The sequence below is a fragment of the Colias croceus genome, chromosome 17 (assembly GCF_905220415.1).
Source record: "Colias croceus chromosome 17, ilColCroc2.1".
NCBI classification, from domain to species: Eukaryota; Metazoa; Arthropoda; class Insecta; order Lepidoptera; family Pieridae; genus Colias; species Colias croceus.
This window is the reverse complement of record NC_059553.1, coordinates 2935672-2957861: the sequence shown is the minus strand read 5'-3', so window position 1 is coordinate 2957861 and position 22190 is coordinate 2935672. Positions and strand designations below refer to the sequence as shown.

Genomic DNA, 22190 nt, shown 5'->3' with positions numbered 1-22190 from the left:
TAAATTTTGAGCGTGGAGAGCAATAATACATACCTACCTATTTGGTTTGGTACATAGTGGGATACGTTAAGTGCATATTTCATTGATCATATGTTTAACAACGTTCATATGTTAATTAATACACCAAGCAGACAATCAAATTAGTAGGTACATAATTAAAGATATTTTTTTTTTATACCTAGGTAAAAATAACGATGTCTAGAGATATCAACGTTACACATTTTATTTTGAAAACCATATTATCCAACCTCTTTATTTTTCTGTTTTTCTTGCTACTATTATTATTATTTTTTTCTCTGTTCTCGTCCCGCCATTTTAGTGACCTCTTTGCTTGTTACCTTTTACCGTGGTTGCCTGGTACTTGGTAGAGATCACTACTTAGTGATAAGGCCGCCAAGTTAATTGTACTCTGTTTTTAGATGTAATTAATTCTAAGGTTTCCTATTTGTACAAATAATTAAGTGTAAAATAAATAAATAATAAATAAATATCCATCTATTATCTAGTTTCTCAAATAAAATATCGTATAATATTTAAATCTCCGCTGGTATTTAAATGTCATGTGCGTAAATTAATTTGCGGTCTGTCGCTTACTTTATATGCAAATTCAATTAGACATGTCCGGTCCAATACCTTTTAACTTGCATTTGTGAAAGTATTATTTAATATGTGTCTTTGTAAGGATTAGGCCCCGTTTGTATATGGAAATGTATCATATAATATTATAAAGCTGAAGAGTTTCTTTGTTTGTTTGAACGCGCTTATCTCAGGAACAACTGGTCCGATTTGAAACATTCTTTCGGTGTTAGATAGCCCATTTATCGAGGAAGGCTATAGGCAATATATCATTACGTTAAGACCAACAGAAGCGGGGCAATACGGGTAAAACCGCACAGCACAGCTAGCATTAATATTAAGAAATTTTATGAGAGCGCTATTTGACTCTACAATAAAAACAAATATTAAATATATAAAGAATGTTAGAAGTCAGTTTGATTGCTTGAGGTAGATTCATATCTCACGATACCAAACAATTCATTACTTCTAATTTATTAATTTATGAATTTGTGACAGTTGGATGAAAATTCACAGTAATAATATATAGTAAACTAGTGGTCCGCCCCGGCTTCGCCCGTGGTACGTATTTCGCAATAAAAGGTAGCCTATGTCCTTTTCTCGGGTATCAAAATATCTCCATACATTTCATGCAAATTGGTCCAGTAGTTTAGACGTGATTTAGTAACAGACAGACAGACAGAGCTACTTTCGCATTTATAATATTAGATGGATACATCAACAATATATGAGCAGTGGACCTACCTAAAGATATCAGTAACGAAGTTACATATTATTGCTGTAATTAAGGAAAAATACATACAGAATGATTCATAATATATCTTAAGAGTTAATTTTAACAGTTTAAAAAGCTGATTACGTATTATCCATAACTACGCTTGAGCTTTTGCAGCATCTATTGAAAATGTAAAAAATTGATTTTAATTCCCATCCAACTCTAGTTTCCAACGTCAATTACTAGCACATGCAGTTCAAATGAAAGATATAATAGGAGCTGAAAGACTCCTTTATAATGTGACCAAGGCCTCTTTAAGTATAATGCTATTTAACAGTTTTTCAGGCGGGGCCGCTGTGACGTCATTAACAGACCCTGACACCATTCATGTAGGTACATTGATTTGTAAGGAAATATTTTTTTTAATTATAAATGGTAGTTAGTTGTGTTCTTTATAATTTAGAACACAATCGGTAAGTGTGTATACCTACTTAAAATGTCTACCTGATATGGATTATAGAATAAACCTATGAAAAATTTGTACATATTTATGTATAAGTAGTACTATAATTTTGTAATTACATACTATTTCTATAATGGTACAATTTATAAATTATAATACTTACTGGGGAACAGCTGTTGAATTCATTTGGAATATTAATCTCCTACTTGTATTCTTATAATTAGGATGTATAGACGGTTTAGGATCTTATAAGAGACATATCAAAAAATTAATAATATTAGAATAAATGTTTAAAGTGATAATAAGATTGAACAAAATATTTTTTTAATTACATATCTATATGTAATTAAAAAAATATTCTGGTATAAAATATAGGTAGGTAATATGAGTTTTTATATGAATGATGAATTAAAATAACGGTAATGTACACTACGGTAATGACCTTGATAACCATTGAGTTTTCACAATGAACTATAAATGTAAATCTAATATATAAAAATCAATGCCACTTTTCGTTGTAATTCCATAACTCGAGAACGGCTGAACCGATTTCGATAATTCTTTTTTTATTATATTCCTTGAAGTACGAGGATGGTTCTTATGTAGAGAAAACGTTAATATGTACCACGGGCGAAGCCGGGGCGGACCGCTAGTATATTATACTTACAATTGATTGTTTCACATTATTACGAGTCACGCATAGGATTGACCTGAAACAAACACATTTTCCATGTTAACGAGTTTACATATAAAATAATCATTATCATATATAAAGGTTAATTAATGTTGTGTTTATAAAAAACTAGCTTTCCACCCGCGGCTTCGAAGGCGTTATGAATGAAAAACCCGCATAGTTCCCGTTCCCGTGGGATTTCCGAGATGAAATCTATCCTATGAGTTAATCCAAGTTACCCTCTATATGTGTGCTAAATTTCATTGTAATCGGTTCAGTAGTATTTGCGTGAAAGGGTAACAAACACACACACACACACACACACATCCTCACAAACTTTTGCATTTATAATATTAGTAGGACAATTCTATAGTTTTGTTGCCTATATTTATTAATTTTTTTTTTTGACTGACCGGTTGGCTTGGTTGGTAGTGACCCTGCCTTCCAAGCCAGAGGTCGTGGGTTCGATTGATAGGACGAATATTTGTGTGAAAAATAAAGATGTTTGTACGTACTGTGTCTGGGTGTTAATTATCTATATAAGTATTTATTTCAAATTATAAATGTATGTTTATAAGCCATTTGGTTTCCCTTAACAAGCGAAAGCTTACTATGGGATCAGATCGTGCCGTGTGTGAAAAATGTCCTGGAATATTTATTTCAATAAAATATTTCATTTATGAATACGATATGTTCACGATAATCACAAGTGTTATTTTCTCGAAACGAATTGATTGGCAATAGTTACAATCTTCTATAATATAAAAATGAATCCCAATTCCCAAAATGTGTTGGTAAGCGCATAACTTTAGAACAGCTGAACCGATTTCTTTAATTTTTTTTTATTATATTCCTTGAAGTACGAGCATGGTTCTTATGTAGAGAAAATGTGAATATGTACCACGGGCGAAGCCGGGGCGGACCGCTAGTTTAATATAGAAATGGAAAATCATATGGCGTTCACATATTATAGGAAAATAATTGTACATAGTTTGCTCTTCATATTAGCCTTAAGCTTTTAAAAAGCATATTGCATAGCTTCTTAAAAGCATATTAGCTATTAAGCCTTAAGCTTTAGGAAGCAATAGTTAGTAGATAGTAGAAAATTGTAAAAATTATAGGTAAGTGCATAAGTTGGAACATTGATTGAAAATTTTTTATATATGAATCACTACATAACAACTAGTATAAAACTAAGTCGCTTTCTCTGTATGTCCCTATATGTCCTTTTGTATAAATCTTTAAAACTACGCAACGGAGTTTGATGCGGTTTTTTTTAATAGATAGAGTGATTCAAGAGGAAGGTTTTAGTATATAATTTGTTTTGTTTTAGACAAAGCAGCAGCCCCAGGCAGTAAGCTAGTACAATATGAATTACAAAGATCATTGCTAATTAAATTGAATATTAATATAAATAAATCACGTGATGTGGATAATAATAAATTCACACATTGCAGTTAAATTTAGCGACGACCACAAATCTAAATATAAATCACGCAGCTAAAAGTACTTCTAGCTGAATATAAATAAAACGTAGGGCTACAATTTTATAAAGGGGCATATCATACTTTTTATAATCTTTGCCACAGATTAAGTAATTTCCTGTCTCCTGGAAACAATAAATGATCTTCATATAAACATAAATTGGTACAAGTACGTGTGTATTAAACCCTTTTTTTCAAAAGTCTATAAATTACATTAACATATTTGTAACCCCTTTTATACCTATACATTTAGCAAAGTATTGTGGCCTTTTAGAGATTATTATATAAATAGTTACTACGTCTACTTTGGCATTTGGCCTAAACGGTAGAAAGTTCTAGAACTACAATGTACCTTTATTCTATTACGGTAAATAATAAATAAATATAAACTTCATCAACGATTTAATCTCATATTTTGCCCGAAGCAAAATGAAAATTAAGTACCTTTGTAAGCTTGTTCCAAAGATATTGCCAATTTTGTACTACACTGAACTTTAAACTGTTTACAGATCACTTTATGATAATAATAATACAAAAATCACGTCTATATGCTGTAAGTGAGCGAATTCATAAATAAATTAATACTAAGCAGTCACAAAAAATACGCGAATTTGTATGTCGCCGTCTCGCCGACCAAAATTAGTGTAGTGGTAAAATTTTATAAAAATTTATTTCGGTTGAAAAATATCGTGCATTCCTTCTATATTTTTTTATAAGCTGTTCTTTAGTAATACCATTAGGTACCTACTATGAAACGTGCAATTTTTTATATTAGGTACTGATTAAAATTGGCATCTTTAATATCATACGAAAAGGAGCATATTTCGCGCGGGCCACATTTTATAAGGTCACTGACCTCTGACATAGAAACTTGCACACTTTAATAAATGTGAAAGTTGTGATCGGACGGACAATATTACCATAATACAAATACGACAGGAGCTGTAAAAAGTAAGCTTCTTATAACATTTGTAAAGGCTCAGAAGGCTCGTACCTAAAGTTTGGTTACCCGTGCTTGGTTTTGCTAGTTACATGGATTAGGGACCGCTTTGGCAGTCCTTAGTATAACGTTTATACAGTCTATAGATATAGTCTGTAAGCAAATAGTCAGTGGACTAACCGTATTACATTATATGGGACTGAAATCATCCATATAACTTGGATCCCGGAGTATGCTAAAAACTTTGGACGTGCGGCTCATTTTAAGCTGGCTAACACGGTTTATTGTGTAAGCGGATAGGTATGGAAAAGGTAAGTTTTTTTTTCCAATATTTATGTCTAATACAGATTAGCTTTTTCAGAAAAATAAATCTTAAATCTTCTTACATCTATACCTTTAGGCAACATTTATATTATGCTTACTTTGTAGATAAAACTGTGCGAAAAGGATGTTCAATGTATTCAAAGTAGATCCTTTCATACATGTATAAAAAAAAATAATTTGAAAAACTGATAGTTACATTTGCACTTATGTAGGCCATGCTTTAAAAACCCTCTTATACTCAAACCATTTTCATAACTATTCATATTTTATTTTTCTATTCATATTCAGTTTTCGAACGTTCGATAAATCGTAGCATTCCATTCAGGGATCAATTTAAAAATCGAACGTAAATAAAAACGAGTGGTCATCGTGGCGGTAAGTGAAAAAGCGGGTACTCTTTAGGCCATTCGGGAATCAAGCGGCATATTGAAGTGCCATTACTGTATTAAAACGTGCCCTTTTCAATCGTATCGAAGGGTGGACTCGTCGCTTTGGATTTCTAAATTAATTGGCTCCGACAAGGACACTTGAGACCATTTTTACAATGTATAATGGTTTCATAAGAATAATGTAAAAAATTCTCACTATTGAATTGTTTAAATTACTTTCATGGATATCGTTGCGTAATAGTAGCAATTTAACATACATTTTACTAACGTTTGAAATTTTTAATTAAACAATAGGCAATTTATTTTTTTCTGAAAAAACTCATTAGAAAACATTAAAAATGCGTCATAAACTCCTTTTTACACATGGCTTTTACAAAACCTTCAGCAATGATAACAATATTATGTTGCAATATAATATAATTCCTAAGTATGTCACTCAGTCTATGACGCAAATCTCCACCATATAGTATCTTCATATTGTAATAATAGTACATTATATTGTACAAAGAAACACGAATAGTCTAACACGGGTCAATCTGTTTTCCAGGAACTAGAATAATCTCAATAAAATTTGCAAAGACATAATTCAGATATGCATTAAACTAATAAAGCTATTCATCTTTACATTGAAGAATTAAATCAACATCAATAGCGCTTCACAAGTTGCCATGTGCGATAAAGCACGATCGCTATATCGAAATACATAAAGAATCCGAGATGATCTTATAATTCCTCGATAGAATTTATATCTATACTATTTGTAACGCTGAAGAGTTTGTTTTTTGAACGCACTAATATCAGGAAACTGGATTGGATTGGACTGGACCGGAAAAAAAATAATATTTGAAAAATTATTTCGGTTTTAGAGCCCATTTATTTAGGAAGGCTACAGGCTTTATATCATCACGGTAAGACCAAGAGGAGCGGAACACTGCAGATAAAACCACGGGGCACAGCTATTTCCTAGATATAATTTATATCTATACTAATATTATAAAGAGGAAAGGTTTGCAATTATGTAAGTATGTGGTTTTCACGCATAAACCTCTCAACGATTTTGATTTTGATTTGAAATTTGGCAAAGCCAATCTTTAGACCCTGAAAAAGAACATAGGCTACCTTTTATTGCAAAATATGTACAACGGGCGAAGCCGGGGCGGACCGCTAGTATATATACATAATATAATAAATCTGTAGAAGGGTCAATTCTGTACATTGAAAATATTGAAAAAATAAATAGCAGGGGGTGTTACTGGATCGATACCAAGCCCAAATATGTGATTAAAAAAATTTTTGTCTGCCTGTCTGTCTGTCTGTCTGTATGTTCAGGCATCACGTGAAAACTAACGGTTCGATTTCGATGAAACTTGGTATAATTATACCTTATTATCCTGGGCATAAAATAGGATACTTTTTATCCCGGAAAAATACGTAGAAAAAAAAAATCTTAATTTTTCTTAACTTTTCCGCGCGGACGGAGTCGCGGGCGGAAGCTAGTTTGAAATAAAATTTAAATGGATAAAATCTCATCTGCGAGCGGTCTGGCTGATGTCAGCTAATTAAACGCTTAAAGTTTCACTCGTCGAGATTCCTGGCGAGGATAACGAAACGAGATTAACTCTTCCTGTTTGGAATTACTTATTTAATTGATGCTGGAAGTTGTTATTGCTGGTGATTAATAAACGTCAGTGCTTGTTCCTTTGGTACTTGGTTAGAGCATGGATGTAATATGTTAGATATAGGTTATCTGCACCAATATATAATATTAAAAAGATGAAGACCTCTTTGTTCGTTTAATGTTTATATCGAATAAGATCTGTACTGTTCGATCTATTTTGCAATCTTTTCACTATTACAAGTCAGCCGAATTCCAATATTGTATTATAATATTCATTTAATGTGTTACGAGTTAATACTTGCTTTTTAAGTAGATAAGTTAATAAATATTAAAAATACAATAAATTGTATTCACAGCAGTTATAATAGTTTTATTAAAAATATAATATAAAACAATCACAACACAAGATAAAGCAAATTCTTCACACTTCAAGGAACTGTTATTAACTCAACAATGCTGACGTCAGTAATAAAATTGCACTCCTAATACAACAATACACTTCACTATGTTATGATTAATGGCCGTTTACTGCCATACACTTGTAGTTAATTTCATTTATCTTTAACTATGTCCCGCGGTTTTACCCGCAGTGCTCTGGTCCAGTTGGTCTTAGCGTGATTATACCTTCCTCGATAAATGGGCTATCTAACATCGTAATATTTTTTCAAATCAGACCAGTAGTTCCTCAGATTAGCGCGTTCAAACAAACAAACTCTCCAGCTTTATAATATTAGTATAGCTATATCACATTGCTATTGTGGACGTTAAGGTAACATGGATTACGTCGGTTTGATGTTCAAGGGACCCACAGACCACATATTCAGTGTGGGACATTTGTAACTTGTAACGTGCGTATCTTTCAAAATACGGTAGTCAAACTCTATGCCAAAAGCAACTGATTAACTCGTGTACTTACTACTTTAAAAAAACAAGGTGCTTGTATTTGCAAGGTATTTGCTTTCTTTTGGGTCATATTTTTGCTAGGATGTTCCTAGTGCTAGGATAAAATATTTAAAATCCATCGCCATTTATCTATAATATAAACAAAAATAATTGATTACATAACATAGGTACTAACTGATATTAATATACCTTATATCATTTCTAATTTGACTCTAGCCCCCGGGTATAGTGGTATGGGCCATGGGGTGTATTTCTAGCAATACGAGTATGACACGTTATTATTACATAATTTAAAACTATGTACTCTATAGTTTTTTCTACTTCTAAATAAAAGTACCTATTTCAAATTATTGTCGCTTTCAATCCTTATCTCTAAGCAAACGCGTGTAAAAACAATATTTAATTTATGCACCATGCATGTTAAACATGAACCCATATTTACTATGCATCGTTTAAATGCCTATAAGAAATTATTACCTAACGTAAAACGCAAAATTTGTCACGAATACATAGAGTATTAATATTTTTTATATTTGCAACAATTGCAATACCCTTTTATTTAGGTCTCACGATCGTATTTTTAATTATTTTCTATGTAAAAATGGTTTATCAATACCATAATATTATATTGGTTTCAAAGCATCAATAAAATTTAGCCTAATTGCTATTTGCTTATGCACCTATAATACCTTACCTACTATTAAATTCTTATTGAAAATCTTGTTGAAGGAATATTAGGGGCGATTTTTTCAATCTTTGGTTTAAATTTATCCGTCCAATAAAGTATTACACGAACATTTTAAAATGTCACCTGTAAACTGTCATATACGGACAATTAGAATATTCGATGAATAAGTTTTAACCAAGGATTGAAAAATCAGCTCGTATCATATAAGTAGGTATCTAATATAATTATGTCATGATGATAACATAGTTTTGACGTTGATTTAATTGCAAAATAAATCCTGATTTATATAATATTTAGGGCCGATTTTTCAATGCTTGGACAAAACTTATCCGTCCAATAAAGTATTACACGATAATATTAAAATTTCACGTAAACTGTCAAATACGTTTTTAAAATGGTAGTTTTATACATTATTCGACGAATAATTTTTAACCAAGGATTGAAAAATGAGCCCTTAATTGTTTGACATTTATAAAAACGGTGCGTAGTTATAAAATTACGCAGACAAAGTTGTATATCGTCAAAATGTTGAAAATCTAATCTAATAGTATACTTAAGTGATTGATTGTTCTTTAAATATTTAATCATTTTTAATCGTGTGTTAAATATTTAAGAAAGGTAAAGAAATAGTTCTTATCAACCATAAATCGTGATAAGTATTACGGTATTCCCTACATTGCTTATCGATAAGTGTTTAATATGCGGTATAATTGAAAAATAATCAATCGATCAATCAAATTGGGTTTGATAACATACAAATACCAAAGTGACGCAAATAAAATCGTATCACAAAGTGTTTCGACTTGTTCACGAAAAACAAAAGTGAACGCATTTAAGAATAAGAGCTAGCGCGCAAGGGCAACTTTTGTCTCCGCAAGTATTTTGTCTCTCCCATCAACTCTATGGGGAGTTGCGTCGCTACGTGCGCGCACTTTCTTACTAGCCCATAGAGTTGATGGGAGAGACAAAATATGTAGTTGCGGAGACAAAAGTTGCTCTTGCGCGCTAGCTCTAAACGACTAATGTATGACAGTTAAATATCACCACAAATGTATATAAAATTGAAAACAAACAATAGCGCTCATTTCCTGCAATTATCTATACAACAAATACTCTTCACATTGGCATGATTAGGCGGAAACATGACAATAGATAAAGCAAAAACACAAATTGAAATAAATAAAGGACATAATGAATATATCCATAACTGTATACAGTATACTCAATATGATTAATTGATGAGCTGGTCTTGTCCGCGAAATTAACGCAACGGTTTTTATTACATTTACTTAGTTCCCGGAAATTAAGAACGGAGGGCGATAAACTAAACTACTTCTATAAATATCTTCTGACGCGAATATTGAGCTATAAATATAACCAAATAGATATAATATTTTGTACATAATATGTTTGATTTGACGTCATTTTGGTACCTACATAAAAAATACCTAACCATATGCGTATAATATTTACTTATTCAAATAGGTACCTACTACCTACACAGTACCTACACATGTTGGATAAGTGAGCATTTGATTAATCCATTTAAAATACTTTAGAACGGATTGCAAACGGTCAAACACTCGCAAATACACAAAACAAATAGGTATGTTTAAGCATATTTAACTATAAGTTGTCTAGTTTCAAATTATATAGCTTTACATAGTCTATGGACTAGGACTGGTTGACGCAGTGTTACAATTGGAGACTAATAATTACATGTATTTAAAATACTTTCTATCTTCTATTTTTCTTCTACTGCACATACATTAATTAGGATTCCATTGTAGATATGCAAGGAAAACAAGGAATAATAGTTTTAGATTAAAAGCCATATTTATTAAAGTGCAAACCTTAAGTGGGCACAGAGAGCATCTAAACGCGTCATAGCTACTTTAATTGCCTTAATAATGAGTAAGCACCACGTAATAACAATGAGCGTTGAATTATCTCAGCGGAGTGCAGACGGAAATTTGCATTTATTTGCAAAAATATTTAGCATACAAATTTCTTTATTTTTATCTTTATGTGTAATTGCGTTCGACTCATTATCTTGTAATTGCAGTGGATATGCCTTTGGGTTAAGTTGTCAACGATTTGAACTTAAAAGTCTGATGGGCATACAAGGCTGATAATAATCCTGTTTTTACAAGATAAATTAATCAAACTGTATATAAAAAATAACATGAGCGAGTTTTACATAAAATTTTCCATATAATATAATATATTATCTTTGAGAGTTCATATATACTCGGAAGTAATACAGGACACAGGTACAGGAAGACTTAGGGTACTGCTACTTGTTGATTAATTTAAACATACTATTATTCTGCACACAGAATGACTTATCAAATGCTCTCACAGTTGAATTCACTTTCTGCAATACAGAAAACCGATTGCTCTAAGATTTCCAGAAGTGATTGTATGCAAATTAATTTTAACATTTAGCGCAAATAATTTTAAGATATTTAAATGAATTCTTAGGTTGGAATCGTCTTAGGAGTTATGAATATTTAAAATATAATAGTCACACAAGTTCCTTATACGTTACGTTAGATATAAGATAGGTGCTTGAGGTGTGAGCTGTTTTAAATATTCAAGAAATATGCTAAAACGGAAAACTTCAGGGAACATCCTTTGTAATAAAACTGAAGCATATAAATCACATTAGAATAGAACGCTGGATTTAAATTTGTAACACATTTTACGTAGGTATCTATAAAGGCTATACAATATACATACTGGTGTTTATTTACTGTTTGTCTCATATAAATATATTGTAAGAAAACAGACGCAAAAAATCATCTAAATAAGGAAAACATACGAAAAATACGTCCAGAGGGTGAAATTACCTACGCATTATTATCTATACATATAATAAATCTGTAGAAGGGTCAATTCTGTACATTGAAAATATTGAAAAAATAAATAGCAGGGGGTGTTACTGGATCGATACCAAACCCAAATATGTGATTAAAAAAAATTTTGTCTGTCTGTCTGTCTGTATGTGAAGGCATCACGTGAAAACTAGCGGTTCGATTTCGATGAAACTTGGTATAATTATACCTTATTATCCTGGGCGTAAAATAGGATACTTTTTATCCTGAAAAAATACGTAGAAAAAAATTAATCTTAATTTTTCAGTTTTATCCATAGACGTTGTTCCGTAGAACCGCGAACACACGTTGCGTATTATTATAGGCCTAGCCGTATTTGGGAATTGGGTCCAATAGATATTTATAAGATTTTATTGTCAGGGGTATCTACTCAAAATGGAGAAATAAACCATCCACGCGAAGACCGACATCCGCGCGGACGGAGTCGCGGGCGGAAGCTAGTTATTAATAAATTAATAATCCAAAAATTGATTTATTAATGTGTACTTAATGAAGAAATGAAAACCTATATATCAAAATTTAAAGCAATAAAAAATTGTATTATATTAACTAACTATTAGCATTTCAGTAAGTTATTTTCGAAAATTTTATACCTACGAGAAAAAATTTCAACAACATAATTATTATTATTTATTTTTCTGAACATATCCCTGAAATAATTAACTATTCAACATTTAATAATAACATTATGCAGTACTCTCATCTCTATACTCTGCAGAACTCTTAGATAACAAAGAAATATTGCACCTCAAATAGAATTTCGGGAACCGCGATATACCTTTTGTTTGACTGTAAAACCTCTTTAATCTATGCTAATTACGAGCTAAATAAAATAAAAAAATAAATAAAAATCATTTATTGAACAAGCTTCCTTACATCAGAATATAGACCCCAGACTCCCAATATAGCTTTCGCTGTGTTTCAGGAGTCTGTGCCTTCCCGATACATTACATCAGAATAGTTCAATATTAATTAGTTACAAAAGAAAATTTTTACTTAATGTTGACAGATGAAAAATAATAATAAATTATAATAATATTTAAAACAATTTAGTTCCATAATATTTAGCAAATAGAATAATTAAGACAATTAAAAAAAAAGACAATTAAATGACAACCACTATTCTCATTAAATTCCTCGACATGGCAACGCTATCGAAGTTAAAGCTGTCTGGACATTTTTAAACTTTTTAATCTACATAGTTGCTACCCAATCGCGTATCAAAGTTTTTTCATGTTTTTATTACCGGATTTATAAATTGGGTTATTTGCGGTTATCGGTGTGGAAATTGGTTACTATAAATAATAGGTTATTTGCTAAGAAAATTTCTATGAAAAAAATCGCACAGATAGGTACCTACCTACTATATAATAGAATTAAAGAAGTTTTTTTTAATTATTATTTAATTTAAAGCGCTTTATCGCTTTGCGATAACATCGCCCAAAGAAGTTCTTATAGTGCAATTTTTTTTTACAACATACACGTCAACTTCAAGTTGCATTGTCGCCCTTCTTGATATTAAAATGGAAATTTTTAAACCCGAAAAAGACTACTTGTTATCATTTTCTAATACCTAAGTAAAGTTTCAGAGAAAAGCGCCACCTAGAGGGTTGGCATCGAACTAGTAGTGGTCCCTGAAATCAACCCTTACTGAAACGTTACATGGATATGACGTCATTTCACGTAATATCAATAGATGGCGTAGCAAGGTTGTAAAATATGAACGGGGTTACGGAAATAATATGGATATCGTTTTTCTAATACCTGAATTCAATAATTTTAAATGTATCTATCATGATTTTAGGACATTGATATTATCCACTATATATTCTCAAAAAAGATAAAAAAAAGATCATTGTTATTATGCGCTTTAAATGATTTAAGTAGGTAATTAGGTATATCTACTTACTGAAGTTTACGCTACAAAATTTAACATAAATTGTGTTATTAAGAAACTGTAACGTATTTTTATTTGTAATTGATTTCTCCTACACTAACTATAGAAATCTCCACTTAATTCGAGGCAAGTAGTTATTTAAAAAGCATTTAAACGCAGAGCTACAAATGTTCATTAACCCAATCCAATTAGAGAATTCCTCAACAATAATCTGAAGAACGTATGAAAGGCAATGAATTATGTTATTGCAATCACCGTGTAACCTCGTACAAGTCTGATCACAAATAAAAATAAAAAAACTATTTAATACTAGCTTACCACCCGCGGCTTTGCCCGCTTTGTCTAAAAGCTAATAAATTATATACTAAAACCTTTCTCTTCTACCTGCACTAAACCTTCCTCTATCTTAAAAAAACCGCATCAAAATCCGTTGCGTAGTTTTAAAGATTTAAGCATGCAAAGAGATATAGGTAGGGACAGAGAAAGCAACTTTGTTTTTATAGGTAATGAAAGCGTATAAAAAGGCAAGACATTTTATATGTGAACTTAACAATATCAACGGTCAACCGAAGAGACAGTAAAATACATTTACAGCGCATGGGTACATAATTATAGGTACCTAACTACCTAGCTGCAAACTATAAACTATCAAACGCATAGTTTTTAAAAAACCTTCCAATTATCATACATTTTCATGCATTCATTATTGAAAACATTCCATTTTTATGATGGAAAAGCAATAAAATTTCATTTTATAGCGCGGAGTGCCGATAGTCGCTAGTCGTAACGCACAACTTCAAGAATCAATTGTGCATGAAAATATTAATCCCTATGTTGTTTCTATGTTCACGCGTTATAAGGCTTAATGCTGAATGGTATTTCAATTTATTTTTATTTGCTTTCTTATCGATGCTGGCTATTACAGCGCATACCTACCTACATAAATGGCGCTTAGTGTAAATACAAAAAACATAAGTATATTCAACGATAATACCGTATTTATTTATTGCACGAAAACGTAATTATTTATTCAATTTTATATGCAGGCAACTTCAACTAATAAGAGTATTAGTTATCCTCTTTAGTTACCTAAATTATAGATAGAAATGGAATGGATGGACTCGGGTACATCTCTGTAAAAATGTTAACCGTCAATTAAAATCATACTATATATCACGTTTATAAAGACTCGGCCAGCACAGTAGGTGATCGCAAAAATTTTTTTCCACAAGTACCCTATTGTACATCATATTTTTTCTGTTGTGTAATTTACTTGCCATCTTAATGTATTTTTCAATGTAATTTCATATGTAATGTAACAAAATTTATATTAATCTATCTAGTATTTGTTTGACGTCTAGAATGCATGTGCACCACGATCAAATCGTGTCGATTTATGTGGTGTTTATTCTGTATGCCCAATGTATGTTTATTTTTCTATCAATAAATGGTTTAAAAAAAAAAAAAAAAAAAATCTATTATCAATATCTTTTTTTACACGCTTTATATTAGCTTCACCTGTATGTTTGTTTGTAACCGACTTCTTTGGGCGCGATTTTGACCCACTTTAAACGGCCAGATTTCGTTCAAACTTTGTAGATTTATTGAGGACCGATGACAATACACTAATTTGAAAAAATTTTCTATTTTTAGTTCGGTTTTCTATAAAAAGCGTGTTTTTTTAGTTTTTTTTAACTATTATTATTAAAGAAATAATCTATTTAATCTGTTCAAATCAATTTGTTAATTCCAAAGTTATTGTTTCAGTATTTAACGTATAATTAATAAATATTGATACATGGTTGTATCAATGGAATAATTATTATTCTTTTTAACAATACCTCCTTTCAAATTATCACAATCAATTTCATTTGTTTTGAATACGAATTAAATTACTGTTTATTCAGTTTGCAAACAGCAATTTTACTACCCATTGCAGTTGTATATAAAGTTTCAAGTTTTATAAAAGTAGATAGAAACAAACTAGCTTTACGCCCGTGGCTCTGCTTGCGTTTTAAAAGAATAACCCGCATAGTTTCCGTTCCCGTGGAATTTCCGGGATAAAACCTATCCTATGTGTCCATAGTAATCCAAGTTACGCTCTATATGTGTGCTCAATTTCATTGTAATCGGTTCAGTAGTATATGCGTGAAAGAGTAACAAACATACACATGCACATATATACATCCATCCTGACAAACTTTCGCATTTATCATATGAGTAGGATATTATGGCGATATTGGTACTAAGAGAAAATTTTAGGTATTTACAATATAAATAAATAAAATTGACGTAATCATTCTATGATAAAGAGAACAAATTAATCATTGATATATAATCTACAAATCAAAACAAACTCGTATTTTTTATTATCAGATTATCTTAATTGATTGCTAATATACGATACGATGACAAGGATTACTAGTTACCTATAGATTAGATAAGTTATAGTTAGATTATTACAACCCAAATAAGTGGGCAACCATAAAATAGGAATTTCAATGCTGTTTTTAAGCTATTGCATAGCTTCTATCGCGGACCTTGAGCGCGGGGACCGAATCGAGAAATTCCGTAACGAAAAAACCTCACGCTCTCCACTCCGACGGGCTCGGAGGTGTGGCTTGAAGGCATGCTATGCAATAGCTTTACCGCGGCAGTCCCCGAGTGCCACACGTCTTTTTTTTTTGTGGTATTTCTCGATGTAAGCCAGAAGGCAGAATGTAAAACGCAAACGCGTGGGTGCGAACGGAAGGTTCACCCTGGTCTGCGACATGCGCAAGGGCGTCCCCCCTTGTTCAATGCTGGTCAGAAGGGCATTCTAAAGGGTTCTGGTCGGGGGATTTATGTTTCAAAAACACTACAATGGAGAAATTATAACAAGCTTGGTATCTGGACTATTCTTCATAATTTCTTCAATAACAAACAATACATATAGTAAATGTGGTGTCTTTTTTGACATAAGTTATAACAAATAACTATTAAAATACGCCCAACTTATGATACACCTATGTAGATAATTTTAAACGCAACATCTGGGTGTCACAAATCTTTAAAATGTTGAGGTCATCGCGAATTCTTGGAAGTCAATAATAATTTATTAAGTTGTAAGTAACTGAAGTTAAGAATGGTTTTGGCAAAAGAGAAAAATTGTGGAGTAACACAGGAACTTGGAAGCTCAAATAAATACGAAAAACAATATACCTACGATTATATATAAATTAAGAAACACGGACTTTACACGTCGAACACGACACTAGCAATAAAGCGCGCTAATTAACAATAATTGCGATGACTTCTTGGCCACTATGAATGAACACATAATTGTGCTCTAATCAATAATCATATGTCGGCTTGTTGAAAAGAATACAATCGAGGCGTGCTCAAGTGTCGCGGCGTGTATCCTCAACTTTATACTCGATAGTTTGCTGAATACACAAATGTCAAAAACGTATCGCTTTTAGCGCCAACGTTTTTTATGATTAGGTAGTAGGTACGCTAATCGGTATTACTTCGATGAGCCAATAAGCCTTGGCTTGGATATGGGTGTGAGTTGATTCTAACGATTTTACATTGTATGGATAAATTGTTGCTACTTAGAGGCATTATATATCCTGCTAACTTTTGTCGAATTTTAGATCTTTTTGACAAAGGCTCATTAGACGTTATAGTATTCACTTAAAAAAAAAATTGTTATCAGAATTGTGTTGTTATTCAAGTATGAGTAGCTGCGAGTAAAGTGCAATTCTACAAAGCATCATTTAACTATATCAATTCAACGGAAGAAATGTTGTTCATATATATGCTACAGTCAAAACCCTGAACCAGTCAATATCCTTATTGACGGTTATTAAGGTTATTGACTAAGGGCGTCGGTCAATATCCTTATTGACTGTTTTTTCGACAAAATCAGTTAATAAGGTTATTGACCGACACCCTTAGTCAATAACCTTAATTACCGTCAATAAGGATATTGACTGGTTCAGGGTTTTGACTGTTACATATTTATATATATTTCTTTATTTATATGTAGAAGTTTCTATATGTATTATCTACTAAATGTAGCAGAAAGATTTGCTATATACGAAAAAGTTAAAAGTCTGTTGCATAGTTTTACTAATAATGTTCATAATATTGATTACTATTTATGGCAACGGCAATATGGTTAAAATATTGCAAAAGGACTACAAATTTAGAGCGGTATAACTCTCTTAACTATGAATTTAATAAATATAGATAACATTTAATTAATTTCTATGTATAATTCATTACAGAAACTATATAGATAGATATATTAAAAGCTTTGGGTTTACAAATGAACCTATTTGTGGCTGTATTTTATAAAATTTGAGCTTAGGTTTTATACAAGGTCCAAAGAGAGGCAACACTTTCAAGCTAGAGTATAATAGACTCAAACTTAAACGCAGTATATGGTTTAGTATCATTTGATAATATTGTATGTAATTAACTATATGTATACAGATTTAGTTCTTATCATTCAAAATTTAAAATAGTTTCCCATCAATTTGAAAACTACTAATCTTAATCTTCGACAAAATCAGTTAATAAGGTTATTGACCGACACCCTTAGTCAATAACCTTAATTACCGTCAATAAGGATATTGACTGGTTCAGGGTTTTGACTGTTACATATTTATATATATTTCTTTATTTATATGTAGAAGTTTCTATATGTTTTATCTACTAAATGTAGCAGAAAGATTTGCCATATACGAAAAAGTTAAAAGTCTGTTGCATAGTTTTACTATTAATGTTCATAATATTGATTACTATTTATGGCAACGGCAATATGGTTAAAATATTGCAAAAGGACTACAAATTTAGAGCGGTATAACTCTCTTAACTATGAATTTAATAAATATAGATAACATTTAATTAATTTCTATGTATAATTCATTACAGAAACTATATAGATAGATATATTAAAAGCTTTGGGTTTACAAATGAACCTATTTGTGGCTGTATTTTATAAAATTTGAGCTTAGGTTTTTTACAAGGTCCAAAGAGAGGCAACACTTTCAAGCTAGAGTATAATAGACTCAAACTTAAACGCAGTATATGGTTTAGTATCATTTGATAATATTGTATGTAATTAACTATATACAGATTTAGTTCTTATCATTCAAAATTTAAAATAGTTTCCCATCAATTTGAGAACTACTAATTAGTAATAATAATCCTATGCACAACATGAAAACGACAAAATAAATATTCAGTAGTTATTGATATCTAGTACCATCCATCCTTATCACATAATGATGAGCGAGTTACAATTTTTTATCATTTGGCTGACAGCACTTATTATCATAGCAATTACTTCTGTATTATGTAACATTAGATTTTTAATGAGTGCAACAAATATGTTTTAATTATCATGAAACATAATATCATATCACATTGAAAATTATGATACTAAAATTAATATGTATCAATCAGATTGAGTACATAATTAATTAAACAATTATTTAATAATTAAAATAGTGTGTCTTACCAGATGATAATATTAACCAGTTCAAATATCAAATTAATTTTTTTTTAATGTCTTACAAAGGAGAAACAAATTGAGAACTGCTTTGAGAACTGCTTTAGAGATACTAGCTAAAAAGCATGCCTTAATTCATTTATTTTTTGAATTTTACAATATTTGCCTCCAATAAATATGTTGTACAATATAAAAAATTTGATTTTCATTGACAATTCAAGGAATTTAATACATAGCAGTAGAGTTAGTTTACTTTTACTTCAGTGTATGTATTTATTTATTAAAAATACGTTTTTATTTTATTAAAAATAGTGTAGAACATTGATTTAGTAATTTTAATACTAAAATAATATATATGTACAAAAATTACACCTTACTTTGAATGAATGGTAAATATTGCTTAAGAATACTGAGAAGGTTCAACGAAAAGCAATAGATCGAGCAACAGATATTCTGAGAAAGAAAAAGCACAAGTAAAATCTGAGCATCTAACATTTTATCAATATTGCATTTATTTTACTCTTACCTTGATAATTATGTTAAAATCCAACGATTTTTCAACAAATACTTTTTATATTATCACCACAACACTAAGTACAGTCTGTTATATCTTTATAGAAAGTAAAAACGAGAACAAAACTTTGAAAACAATACAGTTTGACCTATTGAGCACAGGAACTGTTCTATATGTTTAACACTCACATATATAATACAATTTGTACTGGATATATATTAAACAAATAATATTCTATATCACAGTTTGGAAAGTTAGATTTTTAATGAACAAATACAAAATAAATTACAACAAAACAGTGGCACTACGTTCGAGATTAATGACATAAAGCTTATAGCCTCAGGGTATAAATATTGTAAGAATATTAAAAATACTCCAAATAACGTTGGGGCATTTAGCACTTTCTTTTGAATAACACTATAATCCGCAATCGCTAAATCTTATCTGCCATTCGTACAAGTAGGTACAACAAAACGTGAAATGTCCATGTCCAAATAAAGACAGAAATCAGAATGAATTTATGCCAAAATTGACAGCTCACATCAGTGTTGCAGTCACAGATTGCCACAGATCTACTACAACTAGATTCCGAATGTGCAGATTGCAGTACTACCCGGAACATTCAACCTGTGGCAAAATTCGGAACTAATGCCGTCATATTGACAAATCGTTGAGTGTATTGCTTGGTGTACATATTGTTTCGTGCGGTTACAGTTTTTACAATATTTGAAGGGAATTGAGTAGTTTCCTAAAAATTAGAAGATCTGCTAAACTATTTTTTTTGTAAATTCCCACATAAATTCCTTCAAATAGGTAAAGGAGATTTTTTTTTTGGTTTTCATGGCAAGAAGATGTGACTAGGAGATTTCTGTGTTGACAAAGCCACAGGACAAAGCTTATTTCCACAGACAGTGTAATCCAAAAGCCGAAAGATCTCGGTATTCGTCGTCGTCTGTGTGGTGGATTGTGGTGGATGTTTTTTTTTTTTTACTTTGGTGTGGATTTTTTTTACACACTGGCAAGGGCAAATAGTAGCCCCCAGTACACAATGGCCTGTGACGGGCCACTCTTTACAATGCACAACTGCAAGCTACGATCAATTATTGCTGTTCACACAATGGCCCATGTCTCATTGCTGCCTGGCAAGCCACTTACGATGGACGTACGGCTCAGATTGATATAAATCAATAAACCTGAAAGTTTCTTCATTGCTCCACGATACTGACATCCGCCTGCCATCATATTATACAAGTATTATACAATTGCCCCGTGTAAACAATGGCAATAGCCTTAAATAACTGAGATTAGAATATATTTTATTTTGTATTAAATAGGTACTATTTCTGTACTAATTAACCTACCTTAAATAAATAACGCCATAGATTTAGCAGTCCTTAGGACGTAAAACCATATTATAATATATTCTGTGGTAAAACCCTAAAATTTAATCTTTCTAAATAGAACCGTTCGCGCCTTTTCGCGCATCTAAGCGTAAATTTCGAAGTTCGAAAGGTATAATAAAACCTAAAAGCTGTGGTTACTGGTTAGCCGTTAGCGGAATTTTTAACAGATTACTATCTACAACTCTACACAATACACGTATGTATTTTAAAGACTATTCCTATTGAAGGCGTTTCGTTTTTAACCGACTTCAAAAAAAAGGAGGAGATTATCAATCCGGCCGGTGTATATATATATATTTTTTTGTATGTATGTACGCAGATTACTCCGAGGTTTCTGAACCGATTTACGTGATTCTTTTTTGTTCGATGCGGGATGGTGTCGAATTGGTCCCATAAAATTTTTATTTGGATAGGCCCAGTAGTTTTTATTTTATGAGCATTTTTGTTTGTAGGTACTCGATGACTAAATTGAAATGTAGCAAGTAACTTTGATTCACTTCCAAACACTGCACTCAGTATTAAGCCCGTGCACCGACATCAAACCTTTTTAGTAAATAGCACATCTAAAATATAATAGGTATGTAAGTTAGTTATTAATAATATCAAATCTATTTTATTTTTTATTTTGGTTGTTTCTAAGTTTGAAGTCGGTTGTTTCGAACGCAGTTTTTATGTAATATAACAGACAACAGTTGAATTAATCATGGAAATAGTAGATAGGTATATTGGTAGGTACCAAGTAGGTTTAATATAATGGTCGCAGAAGAATAAATTCTAACCAATCAAACCAATATCCGCGGCCCCATCATTAAAGCGGCTCGACGGAACACAGTGGGTTTTAGTCGGTAAGAATCCCCGGGGGCCGTGGGTATCTCTGGAAGATTTCCCCACTATAAAAAAAGGTTTAATATAATAATAATGTACCTACCATGATAATATGTATAATATTATACTCTAAGGTTTAGCTCATAAGGTACCATGTATTTTTGATGGATATGATGATCTTGCTTATTCTCAAATAGTGATGTAATTGTCTGTGTCGCTAATAATTTACTTATATACATTCAGCAGATGATTAGGTACTTACTGTCTACTATCTGCAGTTTTTATGCAACCTATGGTTTCCAAATGATAACTCAAAACGCGTAGGTAAGTAATATTAGTTATATTATGTACTTACTTGAAAATAGAGTTAGATTTTATTCA

At 31.3% G+C, this 22190-nt stretch overlaps 1 protein-coding gene across 2 annotated transcripts in view; it reads right to left on the bottom strand.

The window, feature by feature from the left end:
* LOC123699124 (probable beta-hexosaminidase fdl) overlaps nucleotides 1-20086 on the bottom strand; it is a 73869-nt gene extending 53783 nt beyond the window's left edge. For both annotated transcript variants that reach the window (XM_045645999.1, XM_045646000.1), the window contains exons 1-2: nucleotides 19594-20086; nucleotides 2422-2464 (exon numbers count right to left, since the gene is read on the bottom strand). The gene's annotated coding sequence lies outside the window, so the exon portion shown is untranslated. The remainder of the gene's footprint in view (nucleotides 1-2421; nucleotides 2465-19593) is intronic.
* Between the last annotated feature and the right edge of the window lie 2104 nt (nucleotides 20087-22190).